Source organism: Talpa occidentalis, unplaced genomic scaffold (assembly GCF_014898055.3).
Source record: "Talpa occidentalis isolate TD23 unplaced genomic scaffold, MPIMG_talOcc4v2.1 talOcc4.2, whole genome shotgun sequence".
Classification (NCBI taxonomy): domain Eukaryota; kingdom Metazoa; phylum Chordata; class Mammalia; order Eulipotyphla; family Talpidae; genus Talpa; species Talpa occidentalis.
This window is the reverse complement of record NW_023602073.1, coordinates 43,702,711-43,727,197: the sequence shown is the minus strand read 5'-3', so window position 1 is coordinate 43,727,197 and position 24,487 is coordinate 43,702,711. Positions and strand designations below refer to the sequence as shown.

General features: G+C 48.0%; 1 long non-coding RNA gene across 1 annotated transcript; it reads right to left on the bottom strand.

The window, feature by feature from the left end:
• Window positions 1-5: 5 nt before the first annotated feature.
• Window positions 6-13,398, bottom strand: LOC129146429 (uncharacterized). Its single transcript, XR_008553164.1, has 3 exons — window positions 13,201-13,398; window positions 2,836-3,032; window positions 6-61 (listed from the first exon to the last, which is right to left on the bottom strand). It is a non-coding gene; the product is annotated as an uncharacterized LOC129146429 (long non-coding RNA).
• Between the last annotated feature and the right edge of the window lie 11,089 nt (window positions 13,399-24,487).

Sequence of the window (24,487 nt, the reverse complement as noted above, 5' to 3'; positions counted from 1 at the left end):
TCTCTTCGTGTAAGTTTGTAAACAAGAACCCCCTGTGAGGCCCTGGGATCTAGGTGTGGCTCTGGAAATGTACAGTAAATGGGAATGAGAACTGGGGTGTTGTAATCAGCGTCCAGGCAGAAGGACCTTTCAAAGACTGTAAGAATGAAAAGTGAGACTTCCCAAGAAGATGGTCTCCCCACAACACTCAGTCTCCATGTCCCGGCCACCCTGAGAGTCCCCCTGGCAACCCAGGGCTTTGCCCTGAACACTGCCCTGCAGCCAGGACAGCTCTTTGTCACGAGTCTCCCTGAGTCCTGGCCCAGGGGCTCTCTGAGGGAAGGCCCCACAGGCTGTGTTAAGCCCCTTTTCCTCCACTGCCCCTTCCAGAGTAATTCACTGACCTGAACTGGAAGCCCTGTCTTCCCCCCCTCCCCCCATGTGTCTGCCCCTGGACTCTCCTAGAAAACACGCAGGGATGTGGGAAGGGGAGGTTGTTATGGAGGGAGGGAAGGAAAGGGGTAACAAGAATCACTGGACTATCAGTGTCCAAGAGCATTCATTGCCTTTTGTTGAAAATGGGTGCTCCACTTTCCCCTCCCTTCTGGCCCCAGTCAAGTTTCCCAGGACTTTATTTGGGCAAAGGCAAAATGTGGCACAGGGGTTAAAGTATGCACTTTCAAGCTATTGCCAGCAAGAGTTCAATCCTGGTCGCTGCCAGGAGCTACCCACATGGCTCTCCTGTCTCACCCTGCTCCCCTCGGGAGTGTATTTCAGTCGGCCTCTTCTGCTCCACTGTCTCTGGTGAATCCTCTCACCCCCCGCATCTCTGGCCTACACCCCAGTTCTTGTACACATAAATAAATAAAAATAAATCTAAAAAAAATGAACCCCCCACAGGCCACACCCCTCCTGACAGGGTCCTCACAAACCCAGGGGACCCCTCCCAGACCCCAGGAAAGGCCCAGGCTCCTGCCCACCAGGTCCAATGAAGCCCACTCACCAGGGCCCAGGGCTAGGGAAAGGACAGGACAGTCAGAAGCAGAACTGTGCACGGGCCCATTCTGAGGCACAAACCTGCAGTGCCTGAAAGGAGTGAGCAGCCAAGGTAGTCAGCAGCAGATTACAAACCTGAGGAGGCACAGGGGAGGCAGGAGCCAGCAGCTGCCTAGACCCCACCTACAGCCCTCCCACTTGGGCTCATCTGGATTGTTTCCCAGTAATTTAGCCCCTGCCACCCTCCTGCTCAGCTGACTTCCCTACAAGCAAGAAAAAAAAAAAAAGAAGAAGAAAAGAAGGGAGGAAGCCAATATGCAGCCCCTAGGTCAAAATGTCTGAGGGGCAGGAGGTAGGCCAAAGCTACAAAAGCCTAAGATTTAGCGTTCAGAAGTCCCAGGAACCGTTTCTGAGCAGCTGAGAGTGACCCAAAACGATACAAAACGGGGTGCCTGACTGTGGTCCTCACCCACGCTTAAAAAGACTTATCAATGCTCTACTGCAGGCACACGCGAAAGGTTAATAAAAGGCTTATTTACAAGGAAGGGCAAATGAGGAAATGTACAACTCAGGGAGAAAAGTGGGAGATAAAGTTTTAAATGAGTCCTACCCGATCCACCGACCTGGAATCCCAAAATGGCACTCTGAGAGCTGGCCGCGAGCCAGGAGCCATGAACCCAGGAGGCCAGCAAGAGAGCGAGAAACCCCAAGGCCCACGTGTCTGGTTTTTATACCAACCCTGGCTGCTTAACTCCACCCTCAGGTCCCAGCCACCTTCCTTTGGTGGTGACGGGATTTGTCTTTCCCAATGTCTTGATGGCTTTGGTCTGGAGTGGGGGTGGGGTCCACAAAGCCTGCATGGGATTAGCTCAGGACATCCTTTCCCCCTAACAACCCCAGCAGCCCCCGGATCACTGCCCCTGCTCCCTCCACAGAGCAAGGCCTCCCCCAGCTCCTGAGGAGACTCCAAGGAGCCTCTCCTTCTCCCTCCTCCTCTCCTTTTCTCCCTACACACCCTCCTGGCCTGCACCAGGGTCTCAGGCAAAGTCACCAGAGACTAGAAGTGCGGGAACAATGCAGATCTCTGCCTCCTGGGCGTCTGGGAAGCCACTTCCAAAGCTGAATCCCTCAGGCTCCAAACTCTCTAAGCCTCCAAAGCCCCACAGCCATTCTGATCTCCTCCTCCTCCCCCTCTCCCTTCCAACTCCCTGGGCAGTGCCTAATACAGTTAACAAGTTTGTCTTTTCCCATTTCTTGCAATTCCCCTTATCTAGCATTAACAGGATGAATAGCTTGTCTTTCCCACTGGTTGCGGCCTCCCCTCCCCTTGAGAAGAAACCAAGCTGTTGCCCACTGGTTTCGAGCAGACCCTTCCCCCTCCCCCTAAGGAAAACAAGCTGGTGATCACCCTTCTCTGTGCCTTGACACCTTCCCCTTCCCTTAAGATGGATGCGTTGATACCCATGGGTCTCTGTGCTGACACTTTCCCCCTCTCCTTAATGAAAACCAGCTGGCACCCATCCATCTCCGTGTGGAACAGGCGCTCACATGTCTCTGTGCAGACCCTTCCCCCTCCCCTTCGCAGACCCCTGCCCATCTCCCCCTGTGTAAATACCCCTGCCCATGGCCAGAGAGCAGGACGGTGGGCTTTCGGACATGAGTCTGCTGTCCTCCTCATTTGTCAACAAATAAAAACGCTTTCCTTTTCCTCAAACTCGGTTTCCTTTTATTGGCTAAGGGAAACTGAGGCCAGCGTTTGGTAACAATTTGGCGAGCCAGCCTGGGGGTGCATGCCACTTCGGCTCTCCCAACCCCAACTCTGACTTCCAATGGACGGAGCAGTTGGCCGCAGCAGCTTACCTGTCTATGCTGGTCTGTGCTGTCGGAGAGGGGCCTTGGCATCCCGGGTGGCATCCTGACCCTCCTGCTGGAGGGAGTGCCCTTTCTCCAGGAGGATGAGGGAGAGTTCCAGCAGCTGCCGGAGTTCTTTTTTCTCTAGGGAACTTCCCAAGGCCTCCTCGGGAGATGCACAGCTCTTCTCCACATCCTGGATTTACCTTTGAGGAGATGGAAACTGGATGGAAAACCGAGGTCCCCTGGCGTTTAGTGTAAGTTCCCCTGGCGTGTATGCCAAGACCTTGGCCTTCACACATTCGGGAGTGAGACACAGGGCAAGCTAGGGTTATTAGGCAGTTTCAGGGACAGTGCAGGAGGGGACCTCTGAAGAATTTAGGGAGGCTTCAGAGATAAGGACAACCAAGGGAATGTAACCAATTCCACTAGGAAAAAAAACATCTCAGGACCAAGGACAACATTGTTAAAGCTGGTCCTGGTTTCCTTCAGGTGGTAAAGGGAGGCGGAGATTGGGGAAATGGAGAGTGGTTTAATTTATGGACAACTCAGAAGGGCAGCTGTTTAACTTCAATGCAGGGATGTCCATCCAGAGGACTGGGCCATAAAGATAAAGATGCAACAAATGGGGAAAGACAGACCTGTTAGATAAGGAATGTGAAGATCCCCCACTCAGTAGCAAATTAAGTGAGACAGCCGAGAACTAACCAATCACAAAGAGACTGGTGGAGCTTTAGAATAATGAGGGAAAGAAGGTCTATATTCCCTGGGACACAACTCCACTTTGGCTTCCTTGCCCCTCCCAGGCCTGGTTCCCTGGCCTGGGAGTCCCACTTTATTTCTGTTCTTTTTCTCCTCAATAAACTTTTTCTTTCTCTAAACAAACCTGCCTCTTCTCACTTGCTTGCCTGAGCGTCTGCAAAGTTCCTGCTGCGGCTTCGAGAGACACCAACCCTGGGGGTCTAGTGGCTGGGACTCAGCGCTGCCCTGCAGCCTGGGATCTGTTCCTGGCTGGGAGACTAGGCCTGATAATTCCGGTATCATTTTGGGGGCTCGTCCGGGATCTCACAAGATTTTGGGTAAGTCAGCCGAGAGGCACAAATTGTTTCTATCTTCAGCTTGTCCTAAACTTCTCTTGCTAAACATTTTCTTTCTCTCGGAGCCATCAAAGAGGCCATAAAAAGGGCACAGGACAGTCAGTAAATGCCAAAGGGCGACTGCCTTAAAATCTCCTGTGGAAGGATAAACTGGTGACCAGACCAGGTAAGGGGACTAGCCCATCTGCCAGTCAAAGAATAAAAGTCTGGTGTCGTCGTATGAGGGACTCCGGTCTCCGAAGATCTAGGCACATACGTCATGTAGAGGCCGTCCGGGAGCTGCACATAAGGGGCTGGTCTCCAGCAGCTCGGGCCATCCTCCCTTGCCTTCAGCAGAGGGGGAGCTGCCGAGACCCAGTAGAGGATGAATGGTCCCAATGTGACAGTTGGGAAAGTCATTCCTCACTAAGCACCACACAGGATCTGACACAGAACCCCATCCTGGTCTCAGATCCCTGTTAGGATTATTTGGATGGCTCCATATCTTTCCTTGCTCTGGCGCTCTCTCTCTCTCTCTCTCTCTCTCTCTCTCTCTCCTCTCTATTCTTCCTTCTCTTGCAATGCAACTGATTTTACTTCTCTGTTACCTGTGGGCTTCAGACAAGCAGTAGACATTTCACAAACTTTTTCTCTGTCCTTTATTTGATTGCAAAAAATTAATGGGCACCCGTCGGCCCAGTAAAAGCGACTAGCGTGAGGCCGCCATTCTTAAAGTCTCGGGTGACAGGTTTCTCAGCTGGCAAGTCTTCCTGATCCCCCACTTGCTGAGTGGGAATGTCGGGACTCTCTTGTCACTGATTCCTACTTTCCTCTATCATCCGTGGACTCCGAGGGTGCTCAGAACGACCAAGCTGTAACCCTGGGAACCCTGGACATCCAGGAGATCCGATGACTCAGACAAGGCGTTCTGCTAGGTCGGCACCCAGGCGAGAGTCACGGAGGCCAAACAGTAAAAAAAAAAAAAAAAAGGACTTCCACCTTCTTAATCCCTCCCCTATCTATAGGACGGACTTCTTTCAGCTTCTATCAAGGCAGCTTATAAACATAAGATACAAAATGGTCTTATAAAAATCTTGGGGCACCCCTGGGAGCCTTTTCCCTGGTGTCTGTTTTAATCCTGCCGGTTGGCACAGGCAGGAGAGGCTGAGTTTCATATTATGACAGGAATGTATGTACAGGTTTGCCTCAAATCCTAGGTCCAGCTAATTAATTATACCTTTGGTATTATAATTTGTCTCATGGCAGTTTTCCAAAAGGGAGTTTAAGACAAGTAAATATCAGGTTCTGGGCTACTGCCGCTTCAAGGGCTATGACTTAAGAAAAAAAAATCAGTTTTGTTGTCTGGCAAATGGACACCATTAAAAGTTAGGTCGCAGGACTCGGTCTGTGGCTTGTGTTGAGTCTCTACTGTTCAGGTGTGTTCAGGGTACGAGGAGAGTAGAATGTAAACCCTTTTGTACAAGGACTGGAAAGGGGACGCCGGTAGGATCCCATAAAGCCCGGGCACTCCACGCCTGTCTGTTCGGTGGGAGACAGACAGTGCAAGATCAAATTGGTCACGCTGGTAAGGGAGTGATTAAGTCCAGTAGACCCTGTGTGAGGAGACTGTTAATCACTCAGAGTTAGAGCTCCAAATTTAAATGGAGGGACGCCTCCGGTAAAGGATGGGAGAAGTGGATTAAAAAAAAATTGGGTTCAATGTGACCCCAATCCATAATTTGACCTGTCTATAGGTTTTAATTTGGCCTATTATAGGTTTTCTCCCGCCCTTGGGGAAAGAAGCAGGTGTTGGACACCCGCTTTCATTCCTTTTTGCAGATGGGAGCCTCCTTGTCAGCCATGCAAGAGGGGCACGCATCTCTCCTGCATCCTAGAGTTGAGACAAATTTCAGGAGTAATTGTCTCCTATCTCACCTGTTGCTTCTCTTAGTCAGTCACTGAGACCCAAGTCTCCTGCATCCTAGAGTTGAGAGCCAAGAGACCATGATATATGGTCCTGATCAGATGGGACGACCTCTGACTTAACTGCAGGAATGTCCCTGCTTTGTCTCTGCGCTGCTATTGCGGGTACCTTTCTTTTATTGCTACAGAGACCATAAAATGCTCTCTCTCAATTCCATGGGACATGCCCTTAAGCCACATTCTTAAAAAAAACTAGCCCAATTGGGCCAAAACTAGCCAAAATGGCATCTTCTCCAGCTAACCCTTCTTGGTCATAGTCAAGACAAAAAGACAAAATGCTGGGGATTAATAATTAAAGGGGACCATTACAGCTGGCTGGTAAAAAGACTGCCTTTGCTCTCAATAAGCAGCTGCCTGGATTATTTTTTCCAGTGTTGAGATTATTGGTATGTCTCTGCTGCCTTCCAGTTTTGGGGAACTAGACTCTCCCTTTGTCCACCTTGAAAACCTGTTTTGGTTCATGCTAGGGAAAAAGTTCTATGTCCCTGTGTTTTTCTGATTTTAAAGTCTAAAATGTTAAAGGTAAAAAACTTCTGAGTTACTTTGGACTTGCTAACGAGCTATAAAGGTGATTTTTGGTTAAGTGACAACTTCTAAACTGCTTATTGGACCTGTAAAAGTTTAGTTTCTTATTAAGACTAATTAATTTCTGATAAGAGTTTGAAAACAGGCAAACTGTAAAGAAAGATCTTATTCTTCTTCTCCTGTCCTCCCTATACATGGTTCTAAAAAGAAAAAATGTCTTTTGTCTTAAAAATGTGCTTGGTCTCAGTGTGACAAAGCTAAAACAATGTAAAAGCCAATTGATAATACTTAAAAATACAAACTCAAAATGTTTTTCTTATCTAAGAATTTAATACAAACTGCTTGACTTTAAAATTGTTGTGGTTTTGGTTGGACCCTAGGTTTTAAGTAAGTGTTAAAATTGGGTACTTGTTCTATGTAAGGATTCTAACTTCTATGTCAATAAAAACCTGCTTGATATAAAAAGGATATTAAAAACTTGGTTAAATGAATGTGTCAAACAAAAAAATTGTTACTAAAGAAGGGGAGTTTACTAAACTGTAGTTTCTCAGTGTCTTTGCAAATATTGGTAAAAATAACTGTTTCTTAAAATTAATGCACATGGCCAAAATTTTAAATGGAAATCAAGAGATCTCTTTGTTCTTGCTTTTTGCCTCCGGAGGATTAGTTATAAATGGCGCCTATAAAAAAAATCCTAAATTTTGAGATCACGATCTAAAATTGTGGTAAGAAAAACTAATTCAAAATTTAATGGTTTAAAAAGCATACATGCCTTATAAGACAAGAGAAAGACATCCAAGGAATCCAAATAGGAAAAGAAGAAGTCAAACTATCACTATTTGCAGACGATATGATATTATACATAGAGAACCCCAAAAAACTCCACAGAAAGCTAATTCAACTCATCAATCAGTTCAGTAAAGTGGCAGGATACAAATCAACACGCAAAAGTCAGTAGCCTTCCTATACATAAACAATAAATCTGAAGAAGAAGAAATCAAAAGACCATCCCTTTTGTTATTGAAACAAAAAAAATCAATATTTGGGAATAAATCTAACAAAAGAGGTAAAGGACCTATACAAAGAAAACTATAAAAACTGTTAAAAGAAATAGAAGAAGACACAAAGAAATGGAGAGACATCCCCTGCTCATGGATTGGAGAATAAACATTATTAAAATGGCCATCCTTCCAAAAGCATATACAGATTCAATGCTATTCCAATCAAAATTTCAATGCATTCTTCAAAGAAATAGAACAATTATTGATGAAATTCATATGGAATCACAAAAAACCCCGAATAGCCAAAGCTCTCCTGAAAAAAAAAGAAGGAATGGAGGCATCAGACTCCCAGACTTCAAACTATACTACAAGCCATAATCATCAAAACTGCATGGTATTGGAACAAGAACAGACATACAGACCATGGAATCGAATAGAAAATCCAGAATAAACCCACAGATTTATGGTCAACTAATCTTTGACAAAGGAGCAAAATATGCATTGGAGCAAAGAAAGTTTGTTCAATAAATGGTGCTGGGAAAACTGGGTCGCTACATGCAAAAGAATGAAGCTTGACCACCACCTCACACCATACACAAAAATCAACTCAAAATGATTAAAGAACTAGACATAAGACCTGAAACCATAAAATATATAGAAGGAATATAGGCGAAACACTACGTGATTTGCACATCAAAGATCTTACAGACACATCACCCAAAGCAGTGATAGTGAAGGCAAAGATAAACAGCTGGGACTACATCAAATTAAAGAGCTTTTGCACAGCAAAAGAGACAATAACAAAAACAAGAGAAACCCCACCACTGGGGAACATTTTTGCACCCAACACTAATGATAAAGGACTGATCACAAAATCTGCAAAGAGCTGATGAGACTCAACAACAACAAAGAAAATAATCCAGTCAAAAATGGGCAGAAGAGCTGAAAAGAAACTTCTCTGAAGAGGAAATGCAAATGGCCAACAGGCATATGAAAAAATGTTCAACATCACTTGTCATCAGGGAAATGCAAATCAAAACTACCATGAGATACCATCTTACACCAGTGAGAATGGCACATATTAAAAAAACTAGCAACAACAAATGTTGGCGAGGGTGTGGAGAAAAAGGAACCTCTGCACTGTTGGTGGGAGTGCAAACTGGTCCAACCACTGTGGAAGCTGTGTGGAGATTTCTGGACCTACTAAACATAGAGCTTCCATATGATCCAGCAATTCCACTCCTAGGTATTTACCCAAGGACACAGAAACATCAATTCCAAAGAACACCTGCACCCCTATGTTTATAGCAGCACTGTTTACAATAGCTAAGCTTTGGAAACAACCCAAATGCCCAAAAATAGATGACTGGATCAAGAAGATGTGGTACATATATACCATGGAATATTACTCAGCATTCAAAAAAGATAAACACATGCAATTTGCAGCAACATGGATGGCGCTGGAAGGGATCATGCTCAGCGAAATAAGCCAAAAGAAAAAGAAAAATACCGGATGGTCTCACTCATAGCAGGAATCTAGAAAACTTAAATAAGGGACCAGGAAAATGAATAACTATAAGAAAGTGAAAATCAAAATCAACAAAAACTATGAACCAGAGACACTTTTAGGGGGGCGGGGGGCGGGAGGGGAGGGATTGGGGGTCAGAATGGGGGGCTGCAATTGTATGGGGAATATAACAATAAAATTTATAAAAAAAAAATAAATAAATAAAACATGACAAAAAAAAAAAAAGCATACATGCCTTAAGGTTTTAATGTTGGGTATTTACAGTTGTTTAAATGTGTTTACCTGCTACACAAAGGGAATAATATTAACCTGGTCTATGCAAACAAACAAAACTTACTTCTAGGCTTCTATCTCTTGATAAGATCTTGTTCCAGAAAGACTAATCTACTTGTCTTTTCCCCTTGGAATAAACAATATATCTCCCAGTAATTAACTATATTTCTTTACAGAATTCAAGGTAACATCTAAAGCCATATGGACAAGTTACTAAAAAATGTTTATGGTATTAAGTGTCTAATTTTTTTCTTGCTTTTGTCAATCTATCTAGTGCTTGCCTAAGAAAACTTGGTATATAAAATTGTTACAGTGGCAACTCTTGCAGTTGACTTAAAATCCCAGTTCTAAGAAAAAACTAAAGCTAAACTAAGGTTTTTGCTAAGTTGAGTAATAAAATTTGTTAACCATTTACTGAAATTTCAGGTTTACATTTTGCTCCTTATTGTAAGGAAACTAAAGTTTAATGTCATCTCAACAACAACAAAAAAAAAAAAAATTGAAAAATGTGTCTGTAAGTTGTGTAGTCTAAAGAAATGATAGTGTAACAGTTATTATGGTGTCTTACAATGCACAATTAAAAACTAAGGTGTAGGGCCTCCCCTGGTGGCGTAGCGGTGAGCGCTGGGATGTGAGGCTGTCCGCGGCCTCTGAAGCGCTGGTTCGATCCCCGGCCTCAGGTGAGGATATCCCACATGGCGTGCAGACCTCCTCCCTGCTGTGCCCGCTGCTCCCCTTAGCTGTATTGCTCAGTCTGTCAGTCTGCCTGTTCTGTTCCCCGTTCTGACTCTGGTGAGTTCTCTCACCCTCCCGCGCTTCTGACTGTACCCAGTGCCTGTATAAATAAATAATAAATCTTTAAAAAAAAAAAAATCAACAAACTTAAAAAAAAAAAAAAACTAAGGTGTAATAATTCTGAATACAAGTAAACTAAGATGTGTTTGTGTTTTTTTAAAAAAAAAAAGAGCAAAGGAAAGTGTTAAAGGTCTGAGTGAGGGATTTTGACGGAAAATTCTGTGTTCTCAACTGACTTGCCATGAAATATTTTGGTTGACTTAAATGTCAGTTGTGCACCTGTGTGACACCAGGCTTTAGTTATTTTGATCTATAAAATTATTTCTTGCTGTGAAAACAAACTGAGGAGTCAATTTGGGTATACTGATACCTCATAGAAAGTATTCTCATAAAATTGTTTCACCTTTTCAACATAAATGTACACAAATAAAATTATTCTAAAATACATAAGATTTCTTAAAACCTAATAAACTAGTCATTTCAGGCTAAATTTACTGAGGCTATAAAAAGGTATACTAATCTAGACCCTAAAAAGGACAAACAATTTAACAGTCCTCAGTCTCCTTCATTAGTCAGCCTTGCTCTGACATCAGGTGCAAACTCCAGAGACTAAAAGGGCTAAATCCTTTTAACACTTTTGAACACAGTCTTCAAGGCCTACAGTTACTAGTATAGAGGGGACGTAGCCAAATAAAAAGGGGAGGAAGGCAAGAGAAGGGCCACTGTAATGGCAGGTGCCATTGTATTATAGCCCTGCCACCTCAGACTCACCCAAGAGCCCCATATGCCCTAGGGCATTGGCTTAACCGGCTCCCAGCCTCTTGGGCATGCCAGCTTCACCTTCCTCCTGCAACTGGGACGCCTGCAGCTGCAAGAACTGTCCCCAGGGCCTTCCCTTCATTGCCATTGCCATGCACAGGGCACTAAAAAGAGGGACTGTCCCACTCACTCTCCAGAGAGGGAGGGGCCGGCCCAAACCATCGCCCAGGATGGGAGGACAGGCTTTGACCGTCAGCTGCCTCTGACTATGAAGAACCCGCGGTGCAGGAGAAGATCTCTGAAGAAGCCCAGAGGTGGAGAGACGTCCCTGTTTTACTGTTTATATGGACAAGCCTCGGGTGACCCAAAAGTGGCAGACATAAAAATCACCTTTTGGGTAATTAAGGGGCCACTTACTCTGCCTTACTCAAATTCTTTTGACTGACCTACTGGTCAATTGTCCCCCTCACTAGTACATATGGCCAGCCTGAGCCAGGATACTGTACAGCACTGCTACCTTGCTCACTACAAGGCTACTTGTTTACACATTTTTATTTTTTGTTTTCCTAACTTCCTCTATTAGGATAAAAAAACTATAACTAAATTCCAACTAGCAGCCTCCACAACCACTATTGGCTCTCCTAGCTGCTGCTACTAAACATAAAAATGGTACTAAAGTCCTAGTTCTCACTAATTCTGTCATTTTTGGCTACAGCACACCTCCAGGTGTTTGGGACACTAGCCCAACATTGCTCCTTAAAATCCCTAGTCTCAGTGGTAACATAAAATCGCAGAACCCTGGATCTGCTTACCACTGAAGTGGGGGAAGTTTGTTCCCTCTTAAATGAAACATGTCGCTTTTGGATAAATACTTCTCATGAGGTAGAAAAAAATTTAGAAATACTAAAGAGAATATACGGATTGTGGATGATCTCAAAAGACAGGCAGGACAAGGGCTTAGCTGGACACAGACAATCTTTGATTCTATAAAAGGACAACTTCTGTCCTGGCTACTCCCTTTTCTCGTTCCCTTATTAATTCTCTTTATTGTTCTTTTGTTTGGGCCCTGCATCCTTAACGCTCTCATCAGAATCATCTCCGCTCTCCTGGAGGCCATCAAGCTCCAAATGGTCCTTCAAATGGAACCCAAAATGACGCCTCTGCAGTCCATCTTCTGGGGTCACTTAGATCGTCGCCCTGCGATGGAGCCCTGACTGCTTCCCCTCATCGCCCACTTTCAGCAGGAAGTAGTTACTGATCAGAAAGACGCCCTTTTCCCTAACTGTAGTTTAGGGGCTCCATTCGCAGAAGGGGGGAATGAGACACAGGGCAAGCTAGGGTTATTAGGCAGTTTCAGGGACAGTGCAGGAGGGACCTCTGAAGAATTTAGGGAGGCTTCAGAGATAAGGACAACCAAGGGAATGTAACCAATTCCACTAGGAAAAACAAACATCTCAGGACCAAGGACAACATTGTTAAAGCTGGTCCTGGTTTCCTTCAGGTGATAAAGGGAGGCGGAGATTGGAGAAATGGAGAGTGGTTTAATTTATGGACAACTCAGAAGGGCAGCTGTTTAATTTCAATGCAGGGATGCCCATCCAGAGGACAGGGCCATAAAGATGAAGATGCAACAAATGGGAAAGACAGACCTTTAGATAAGGAATGTGAAGATCCCCCACTCAGTAGCAAATTAAGTGAGACAGCCGAGAACACCAATCACAAAGAGACTGGTGGAGCTTTAGAATAATGAGGGAAAGAAGGTATATATTTCCCTGAGACACGACTCCCACTTTGGCTTCCTGCCCCTCCAGGCCTGGTTCCATGGCCTGGGAGTCCCACTTTATTTCTCTTTCCCTTTCTCTCCTTAATAAGCTTTTTCTTTCTCTAAACAAACCTGCCTCTTCTCACTTGCTTGCCTGAACATCTGCGAAGTTCCCGCTGTGGCTTCGTGAGACACAAACCCTGGGGGGTCTAGTGGCTGGGGCTCAGCGCTGCCCCTGCAGCCCGGATCTGTTCCTGGCTGGGAGACTAGGCCTGACAATTCCGGTATCAGGAGGAATCTGAGTCCCCTCGCGGAGGGAGTTCAGTTCTCCTCATTTGGGAGGGAGTCTATGAGTCTCCCTCAATTTGGAGCGCTCTTTGGTGTGTTAGGCCCGGTTGTGTGGGAATTGGGAAACATTTGGTATTTTTTACTTCGTACCTGATATTTGGAGTTTCCCGTTTGTTTGTCTGTTTTTTGGAAGCCAGGGATTTAGTTAAAATTATGAGAGGCGCCATATTTGTTTCATCTGAAAGCCCCGGGATCTAGCAGTGGCTCCCCTCCCCTCGAGGCCTCAGAGGTTTTCTGTCCTACAAACGCTTCCCCCTCCTCCCCCACCCCTCCACCCCAGTCCCCTCTGGGCTGCCCCCAGAAGCCTTTTTCTCCTTCACTCACCTCTGGGCTCGCTCCTGGAGTCACAAGCTTGGGGGCTTTTTCTCTCAGTGAAGAGCTTGTCGCAGCCAGGACAATAACGATTTTAAAAAGCAGAGAGACCCAACTGCACAGGAAACCTATTGCATCCGGGGCGGGGTTTGGATGCGTGGGCGAAGAGTCCAGGTTGCATTGAGACCTGGAGATCGCCCTGCCCCCAACCCTGGCAGAATGAAATAATTATTTTTTGACCGAAAAGCAGAGGGGGGGCGCTTGGAGCCGGGCGGGGAGGGGCGCGCGGCCCTCGGGTGTCTGGTCCGCAAACCGCGGGGCTGTCCCTCCCGCAGTCGCTACTGCGCAGCCCGGGCCGGGGTCCTGGGGCCTGGAGGGGGGTCCTGGGGGCGCCTCTTTCAGGCAGATTCCGGGGCCCGCACGAGGAACGGTTCTCGCTGCCCACGTGCCCCTGAAAACCCTTCCCGGACCCCCGCCGCCCGGGCTGCCCCTGGAAGGGACAGCGACGGGCAGATCCGGGGAACCCACCGGGGCTCCCCCCCTTCGGGGAGGAACGTGACGAGACCCGGGGTGGCCCCCCACAGACTGGGCCTCCCCGAGCTGGGGCGGCGGCTGCTTCCCCGCGGGCAAAGCGGCGGGGCGAGCGCGGGCCCGTGTCCCCGCCTGACCGTCCAGGTGAGCGCACCTGAGCTGCCGCGGGCTCGCGCGTGCAGGGGGGAGGCGGGGAGGGGAGCGCGGACGGGAGGGCAGGGGAGGGAGTGTTGAGGAAAGGAGAAAGGGAAGGGAAACTATAAAGGGGAAGTAAATGTTACTTATTCATAAATCTGTGGTTTTTTAATATGTATTTAATTACCATCAATGAGACATTAATTTTGTTACAGGGCAGGGAGAGGGCACCCCAAACCCCCCTAACCTGCCTGCTCTGAATAGGTTCTGCCATCTGCCGCATCAACACAAAACATATGAGACTTTAATGGGAAGGAACTTTAATACGATTAGGAAACAATATAGGAAAGGCAAGAATATACTTTCTAAATCAAGCACACCCAAAGTTACCCGTCCCCTCATGGGTAAAAGTCCATCCAAATGGGATTTGCCCAGAGCAAGACACCAAAGCCTGCCACAGTCTTAAGCATCTTCCAGTGGGGGCCCACAGAAAAGGGTCAGAAACAACCAGACAAGGCCAGAAGAAAAAGAGCAAAATCAAAATCAAGATAAAAGCTGCCATTGTCACCTCCCCATGGGTCTCACCCACATCTGTGTCACCCAGTCCACGACCAAAAGACAAGCGCAGTTTCTTCACATGTCTCTAGGCTCCATGTGCCTCCTCCAGGTCTCCTTCTGGCTCCATCCTGTTCCTTCCTCAGTGTCCTCGGCAGCTTCTTCTCTCCCTGCTCAGGTCGACCCCTCCCTTGGGTGGGGCAGAAAACCTGGAACCTCCCCCTTTCCTGGGGACCCACCCTGTTACAGTTACCGTATTGCTATGAAAGATATGACCATTCTTTTAAGCTTTACCAGGAGCTAAAGAACACTTGATGTGCAGTTATAATGCCACTTATACAATATGTATTTTTTAAAGATTTATTTATTTATGCACAGAAGAGCTGGAGTGTAGGCCAGAGGTGCAGGGAGGGAGTGACAGGATTCGAAACAGAGACAGAGTGAGGAGAGAACAGGCAACTCTACTGAATAACACTGCTGAAGGGAGCAGCAGGCAAGACAAGAGAGGTCTGCTGGGCCATGGGGGCTAGCTCTCTGGCCCGGGATAGATCTCATGCTGCAGTCGCTTCCAATAGTTTCATAGTGCTGAGACTCAACCCCTTGAGCCACCAGGGAGGCCCATAGTACATATTTTAATGAGAAAATATGGAAGAATATTCACAAGGTTTTGACAGTGATATCTCCAGGGGGTGATAACTTGGTGACTTACACTTTATGTGAAATGTGGTATTTTATCTCTTAATGTAAATCTGGATTTCATGGGGAGAGTGGAGTGAGGGAGAGACAATTTTTGGTGGAAAATATGAAGCTCAGACAGGTGTTTAAAAATCAAAACGTTGGGCCTCCCTGGTGGCACACGGCTTAAGACGCAACCTATGAAGCTATCAGCAGCCACTGCAGACAAGTTCCATCACCATCCAGGGAAGACCACCCCCCATGGCACAGCAGACCTCTCCTGGCTCGCCTGCTGCTGCTCCCCTCAGCATGTATTTTAGTCAGTCTGCCTGTTCTGTTCCCCACTCTTTCTCTGGTGAATCCTCTCACCCCCCCCTCACACCTCTGGTTGTACCCCAGTTCTTGTATGTTATAAAAATAAATTCTTTTAAATATAAATTAACTTAATAAAAATTTTAAAAACAAAAATTTTCACTAAAATTTAGTATCAGGCCCTTTCTCTTTGAAGATAATCCTTCACATTTTAATAGCATTGAATCTTTCTTAGGTACTTTATACAGACATGTAATCAAATATTTATAGAAGGAGCAGGTATAATGAAGAGTGAGTTGTGGGCATTCAGGACAGTGCCTGGCTTACACTGGCTTCAAACCCGAGTTGTGACGTTGTCCTTGGCTTATAGACAGTCAGGCCAAATCTTGTTCCTTGAGGATCGATTTGCCCTTGCAAAAAGTTAAAAAAATTCAGTCTGGAGCTTCCTTGCCGCTCCCTGGCCTGGTTCCCTGGCCTGGGAGTCCCATTTTATTTCTGCTCTTTTTCTCCTCAATAAACTTTTTTCTTTCTCTAAACAAAAACAAGAAAAAAATTCAGTCTGAAGAACTGAAGAATAATACTGACTTTCTGATCTAAGGAAGTTTCCGAGTGGGGGCAACAGCAGTGTCTGTGAGACGACCCTCCAGCCCATCTGGGCAGAGCTCCCTCATGTGGAGCACAGAGAAACTGCACTCCCCAGTCTGAGGCTCAAAGGGTCTTCCAGGCCAAAGTGGCAGCTGTGTTCTCTCTGCTCCAGTGAAGGTTGGGGCAGCAGCAGGAGCTGAGGAAACACAAAAGGCCCAGAAAGGAAGAAGAAAAAAAGAAGGCCCGAATCCCCCACACTCCTTTTTTGGAGTGGACGCGTGGGCCTGGCAGGCCTGAGGCCATAACCTGGGCTGCTCCCTGGCAGGTACCACTGCTGACCCCACACTGGGAGGAAATTGTAAAACAAATGTTTGGAAAGTGACTGCTCATCTTCCCTCTGATGGGTTTGCAGATTCATCTGGAAAAATTAAAACAAAGAGAGAATTCTGGTTTTGAACCAGACTCTGGCTTCATCAGGAGATCCTGTCACTCTCCCCATTCCCTGGTGACTCGCCCACAGTGAGGCAGGGCTCCAGCAGGCCCCCCTGATCCGGATGCCCTCCACCTGCTGCCAGCCGACACCTTGTCTCCACTACCTCATCCTTTCCCCTCTCCCAGCCTGCCCCTTAATTTCCTGGCCATCTTCAAAGATGGTTGAATCACACTTTGGTTGAGTGTGATTTCCTACAATTTCAGTGAAAAAAAGAAAGAAAAGACAACAGAGAACCCCTGCAGGTCACCCATGGCTCCCACTTTATTTTTTTAAAATATTTATTTATTTATGTAAGAACTGGGTACAGGCCAGATGCGCAGGAGGATGAGAGGATTCCACCAGAGACAGAGCGGGAACAGACAGGCAGAGTGACAAAATACACTGCTGAGGGGAGCAGCGGCGAGCGAGACAGGAGAGGTCTGCCGTGCCACGTGGGCCAGCTCCTGGCCAGGGATCAAACTCGTGCCACAGGGGCTGCTGATAGGTTAGATAGCACTGTGTCTAACCCCTGCACTACCAGGGTGGCCCAGAAAAGAATTCTTCTTAATCGTCCTTTGTTGTAGGAGTCAGCCAAGCAGAAAATCATTCACCTATAGATTACTGATTATCATCTAATTGTGACCCTGCCACCCCTGAGAGAGTGGGGTGCATTCTTTCAGTTTCACACCCTGAGAGGCAGTCCCGGGATTCTGAGCGCCTGCCCTGGATTCTCTAAAAATGTTAGCCTTGACACTTAAAGGACACTCACCTCTGGGAAGCCCTCCACCGCCAGGCTAAAAAGTCACACCCCCAGTATTTTTCACCTCCCCCACTAAAATCTCCATAGCGGCAAACCAGAGCTTCTCAGGGATGGACCACAGGGCCAACCCACACCCAGCACACCAGGGGACGGATGTGAGCCCTGTGGGTGACAGCCGGGTGGATCAGTGAGGCCTAAGAATGGCCCTCGCATTCCGAGCTACCTGTAGTTCTTCTCCTAAGACCCTGAATCTACCAAGTCTACACTTGTACACTTGGGTCGGGGCGCCGATGACCCATCTCTCCTCACCCTCGAGGAGGGCAGGCCTGAGTCAGGCATCGATGCTGAGGGACGTTGTAGCGAAACCATCCCATGCCGGGTAAGTTCCTTACTGGTTCTAGCAGCCCTGTTGGTGTCTTCATGGAGTCCTCAGTTCGTCGCACTCTGCCGCTCTCCATCGCGCTCTTCCACACTGTGCTGTACACCCCCGTCTTCTTCACTGCACTCCTCCATACTTGGGCCACGCCACGCAGTACCCCACGCTTGGCCGAGTGCGTGCGACAGGCTGCGCCTCCCATGCTGTCTCTTGACGTGGTCAGGGCATTGGGGGAGATTCCTGAGAAGCCGTTCCTGTGCTCCCCCGAAGAGGGAAGTTGTACTTCCAGAAGAGGGGAGTTCTTGCACTTCCCAAAGAAGATCTGAACTAGGGAGTCTCCCGGCAACGCCTGCTAATGCTCTCCTTTTTTGTTCTTGGTTAATGCTGAAGTAAGTTAGTTATTAACTGGCATGTGAAAACCTAATTCGGACCCAGGTGACAATTGGCCTACTGTTCTTACGCATGAACTATCACAAAAGAAGTAAAATTGTTAAAGTATAGTTAGGAAAGAAATGTTTCGGCCCTGAGAACTATGGAGGACAAGCTGCCCTGAACCAGCTGTGCTTAGAGAAACCCTAGCCTAACTTGGGGGGTACCTGTTTGCGGCAACAATACATCTCCTGGTGTATGCAAAAAAAAGACCACAGTTCGCAGGTTTTTGTGTGGAGGTTGGCATTTCTAGTTAAGAGTTAGACTTCAGTAGAACTTACATAGATTTGATGAGCTGTTTTAGATCACTTTGAAGTAATTGATAATAGGCTAGATGAATTGAGTACTATGGAATGGGTTGATTTTAGTAATAGCATAACAATGACTTTCATGTCCACTCTGAAATTAGGAAAACTTGACAGGATGATTGATTGTTACTGAACATTGTACTGTCTTAGACAATTGATTATGTTAGAAAAAGAGTTGTACCTAGGAGAATAATTGTGCCTGTTGATTTTCTCAATCAGATTATGGAAGTGTCCTTTTGTAGTATGAGGTCAAGAGGGTCTTTGTATATTCATGAGAAAATATGTAATGATTGTCTCTGTTCTGCTTTGATGCTTATGCTGATGTAATCTCACCGCTCGCCTTAAGGTATAAATAAAGACCTGCTGAGACCCTCAGGAGGAGATACTTGCACCAGAGAGCGTGTCTGTGTCTACCTCACTACTACCTTGCTCCACTTCCCCTCAGCCCTCCAAAAAACTTCACTGACCCTGTCCCCTCCTTTCTGAGATCCCTAACACGACTTCTAGCTAGAGCTGGTCTCCAGCAGCCTAGTGCGCATGCCCAGTGGGGGGGGGGGAGCGGAAAAGCCTGAAGCTTTTCCCCTTTACTTACCCCACAATCCACCCCCTCAGAGTTTTCCGCCATACAGTCTATATACAAGTATATACAAGTTTCCTTTAACAAACACAAACACTGGAGCCATGGCCCACAAAAGCAAACAGAACACATCATAGTATAACTAAGTTCAATTCTCCTAGGGGCGGAAAGATGAAGAAGTTATTGGTACCAGCAATGGGAGATCCCTCCCATCTGGCAATATACATGCCAATTTTGTGTCCGAAGATAATATTGTAGCTGGCATCAGTGGCCTTCCAGGTGGTGAGTACCACGCTGGCTTTGCCAGCGAAGAGGCATCAGAGGGCTCTACAGGCAGCAGGAGTGGCGAGCTCATAATAGGCCACAGAGTCATCACAAATGTCCCCTTGAGGATTGCCTTCTGGTCTGCCACCCCAGGGTGGGTAACACGCACCCGTGGAGGCCACTGTGCAGTCACCCAGGGTGTTATTTGTAAATCAGCCTCCAGGCACGACCCCAAGGGGCTATCAGAGCCACCCAGCATACATGGGAAGCCTTCACAGTCCAGGGCCATTCCCAGTTCACAGTCTTCCCTGGGTTCACTCCTGTCGGGGCTGGCAATAAAATGTTGCCCTGTTGTCCAAATCCAGGCTTTAACAAAATATCTGAAGTTTGTTTCTGTGATTAGAAGGGAGCAGTGGCACGATGCAGCAATGCCTCCACTGGGGCCAGGCTGCCCTTCCTGCTCCTCTCATTTAGTGTTCAAAGCACGTCCCACAGATGTCAGCTCCACCCGGCCAGCATCAGAGTGGGGCAGTAGCTCTCAGCCCTTGCTCTAGCAGGCTGTTATAACACTCTATGATCCCTGCAGCTTTGGGATTATAGGGAGTGTGAAACTTCCATTCAACACCCATATCCTTGGCCCATTGCTCCACCCGGGCTCCTGTAAGCTGAGTCCCTCAGTCGCTCTCCACTACCAGCAGATGTCCATATGCAGCACAGAGGCGTGCCAGTGCCACCAAAACTGCCTTTTGGTCCGCATGTGGAGCAGGATAAGCTACCAATAACCTGGTAGCAGTGTCCACACAGGTGACAGCATACTGTTGTCCATTGGAGCGAGGTAGTGGTCCAATGTCAATCTGCCAGCCTGTCTGGGGTACCTGTCCCTGCAACAACTGGCCTGTGAATGCCAAAGGTCTCCACGGGTAAGTGCTGGAACACACTAAACTTTGTTCACCAACAGTCTGAACCTCCCCTAAAGTTACGAGTAGACCCCAGGCACGCACAGTGGCCCACATTATATTTTTGCCCTGCGTGGAGCAAGCGTCTGTGCAGCCACTGCCTGGTGAGGCCAATGGGGCATGTCCTGTGACATGATAAACAGTCACCTGCTTCTGACACCCTAGATCCCATAGATCTTTCCATAGGGCCTGGCCCCACAATGGCTGATGCATAACTGTCCAGTCATTTAGATTCCACGTGGAAATCCACAGTGTCAGGCCCCTGTACACAGCCCAACTGTCAGTGCAAATTACTAGAGGGGAAGACGCATGGACCACCATCCATACTGCTCACAGTTCAGCCCATCGACTGCTCTGTCCCATCCCAGTTTCAAACCAAATGTTGTCTGTTTCTGGGTGTACAGTCACAGCTGTCCAAGATGTTGGCTGGCCGGCTGGAGCCGTGTATACCAGGTCTCTGTTGGAATCAGTTTCTTGTCCTTCCTTGTAGGGACTAACTTCGGGTTCGGCTTCTACACACGCTTCTGAAGTTGGTTCCATACTGACATACGTCACTGGACCAAGAACCTCCTGCAACTCTGGCCTTAAGGGGCTAGTTGACAGGGTGCAGCACTGTTCTAGGTATGCCCCCCACTTTGCCCAAAGTGGGCGTTTGAGTAGTACCACTATGGTGCTTTGTTTGTTGTCCAGTCCTGTACCCATCCAGCTATTGGGTAGGTGATTCTCACTAAGACAGGAGCTATGGCAGTTTATATTTTCAGTAGCTAGTGAGGCTGCATATAACGCAGCTAGCTGTTTTTCAATTAAGGAATACCTAATCTCAGCCCCCTTCCAGAGTTGGGACCAGAACCCAATAGGCTGTCGTAGCCTCTCTGATTTCTGCCAGAGGCCCCTCCCAAACCCTTCCTGAGTAACATGCACATCTAGCTCACAGGGTCGGGCTGGGTCCAAAACCTGCAAGGCCTGAGCAGTCATTGTAGTCCATTTGGCTGTGACAAATGCTGTGTCTGCCTCAGCTGACCAATCCCACCTGACCCCCTTATGTATCAACACATACAGGGGTCTTAAGAGCTGGGCCATGTGAAGTATTAATGCCCTCCAGGCCCAGAAAGTCTTGCAGCTGCTTCACTGTGGTTGGAGTAGGGTAAGCTTGTACTTTATCTATTACAGCATCAGGGATAACCTTTGTCTTACCTGACCAAACAGCCCCCAAGAACTTAAGTGACAGTCCAGGCCCCTACAGTTTGCTTTCATTGATTGCCCAGCCACATGTTTTCAGGTGTATCAGTAGGAGAGGTACTGCCTTTTCCAAATCTGCAAGAGTCACTAGTCAATAAAATGCCATCAATGTAATGATACAAATGTACTGAAGATGGCCTCTTCCACGGGGCCAGATCTGCTGCCACCAGTGCATGGCACAGAGTAGGGCTGTGCAGGTATCCCTGTGGGAGCACAGTAAATGTCCATTGCAGGCCTTCCCACATGAAGGCAAACAGGTCTTGACTCTCTGGAGCAATATTTATCGATCGGCTACAAATGATACATGCCTAGCTCATGACTCAGACGATCCATCAAGTCTGCCACTGAAGGCACTGCAGCATGCAAGGGGGAACTACCTTGTTTAACTGACAATAATCCACTGTCATGCGCCAAGAGCCATCAGGCTTCTTCACCAGCCACGTGGGCAAATTGTAGGAGCTGTGGGCAGTACGCACAATGCCCACTTTTTCCAATTCTGATACTGTGACCGTAAATTTCCTTGTGGCCTCCGGGCAACCAATATTGCTTGGTATTAGTCACTCTCCTAGGGACTGGCAGTTGTATGGGTGGATGCTTAGTGTGTCCTCGCACGACTACCTTCACCACACGCACTCTAAGGCGAAACTCTGGCTGTGGTCTCTAGCCATAAGCCACATAGTACATCCACCCCCAGGATGTACTCTGGGATGGGCTATACATATACTTTATACTCTTTTGGGGGTAATCGCCCAATCCCCAGGGATAGTCTCACTGCTGTCACTTTGACACTCTGGCCTCCATAGCCATCAATGTAACAAGCAGACCCTTGAAATTTTTCTGGATTTCCATAGAGCAGAGTACATTCTGCTCCTGTGTCTACCAAAGCCCAAACTCTTTGCACGTTAGTTGGGGACCAGTGGACGGCAAGCTCCACATGTGGCCTCCGGTCCCCGCCCATCCCCGGTGGACGGGTTCCTTGGCCCTCACCCTATTCGAAAGTGAACAGGCCATCACCCGAATACGGGGTTGGCAGCAAGTGGTCTTCCAGGCAGAGGTGTGCGCCTGAGGCCTAAAGCTTCCAGGCTTCCCCTTGGCAGCAGTCCTCATGGGCGTGAACCTCTGGGTTTCTTGCAGCTGCTCCCATAATTCTAACAAATACGCATTGGGCTTCATGTGTATTTTAGTGCGCTCTACACCTGCCCTTACTAAATCTGCCCACATTTGGTTACTCTTGACTCTAACAGGTTCTGTGATGCCAAGAGGCTTCCTTGCCCTCCTCAGCATTCCTCTTGATTGTTCAACAATTACCCGTATTCCTTTCTGAGTTTGAGAGCGCCAGCTCTTGACTTCACCCCAGCTGGCTATCATTGTCGTGACTTCATGTATTTGACGTCCCACATAGGGTGCTAGAACTGCCATGAGGGATCCAAATGAGGATGAGGGAGCACTCTTTAATACCAAGTCTCATCCCTGCTGTGAAACGCTCATCATCAGGACCCCGAATATTCACACTGAACATGGCCTGCCGCATCCCCAATTCCCGAAGTACCTGTACCAGCTCGGTGTACGTCTGCCATCTGCTCTGTCTCTGGCACGTCTCCTGCATCAGCCCATACTGTCCGTATGGCAGCCATTATCCACTCCAGCAGGGTGTGGTCACCCTGGCTATACCACAGGCTGTTCTGCAGTCTGTCTCAAGGACGGGTGTAAAGTCACTGAGGCCAGTCTCTCCATCTCTTTTGCATGCAAATAATCCCACCCACCCCCAGGTCCCACAAACACAGCAGCCAGGCTGACAAGGGCTCCCCTGGTTTCTGGAGGAACTGTTTGCCCAAGTCCACCTGTTCTGCCTGGGTGTATGGTCGGCATGTAGTAAATTCTGTCATTTGTGGTGGTCCAGCAGCCTCAGCCCCTGGGGCCATGGGCCACAGTCGCTTCATTTTCTGAGTCACCACCCGGCGGGCCCAGAGCATGGGACCAGCCTCCTCCTCCCCTTCAGAGGACTCCAGCATCTCTGGAGTCACCGGTTGGTTTGCCACCACCTGCTGAGACTAGGGCAAAGGGCCAGCCTCCCTCTTCTCCTCTCCTGAGGAGGAGTCTGGTGTCTTTGGAATGGTGGGTTGGTTTCTGCAAACTTCTTCCTCCAGAATCCTCAAACATTGTTGCTGTTTCCGCATCTCTTCCCGAGTCTCATCACTACTTGCTGGATTCTGGATCTCTCTTTCTGCATAGACTCTAGCAGAGCTGTGAGAAACACCCATCCCACAACCCCTGCGGCCACACGGGGACTGTATCTCTCCAGGGTCTCTTCTATTTCGTACAGGGCCTGTTCCACCTGCACCGGGGATCCATCTACCTCTGGCCATTCCTGGGGAGGTGCCCACTGGCAGAGGATGCTGGCCACTGGGTACCATCTGCTTGTGGCCGGCCACCCAGCAATCCCTCCCCAGGTTCCAAAGGGTTCCATACCCGTCTGCGGCGAGGGGTCCTGTTTTGAACCTCCTGCCGTCTACGCCAAATGTAGCGCAAACATCCCATGCCGCGTAGGTTCATTACCGGTTCTAGCAGGCCTGTTGGTGTCTTCATGCTGTCCGCTGTTCATTGTCGCACTCTGCTGCTCTCCGGTGCACTCTGCCACACTCCGCTGTACACGTCCGTGTTCTCCACTGCACTCCTCCATCCTCGGCGCCACACCACGCCACGCAGCGCCATGCCGCTTGGCCAAGTGCACACGCACGGTTGTGGGGGGGCGCGGAAAAGCCTGAAGCTTTTCCTCTTTACTTACCCCACAGGTGTCAACACATGTGAAGTGGGCATGCTCCAGGCTTTGTGGGCTGTATATGGGCGCGTATGGAGACCATCCGCGCTGACCAAAAGCCACGAAAACCTCATGAAAGAGACAACATTGGGGCTACATTCTGAGGTAGAAGTAGCTGCCAGTGGGCACCCAGGACAAGAGAACTCGGCCAGAATCCAAGACGTGAATTTCTTTGCCTGCGCCAGGCCAGGGCTCAGACTGAGCTGACTGAGAAGCCAGGTGCCTCCTAACAAAAAGTGTGTCTCAGCATCTGATTATTCAGAATCACGATACTACGAGAGAGAGAGAGAGAGAGATTACACTGATT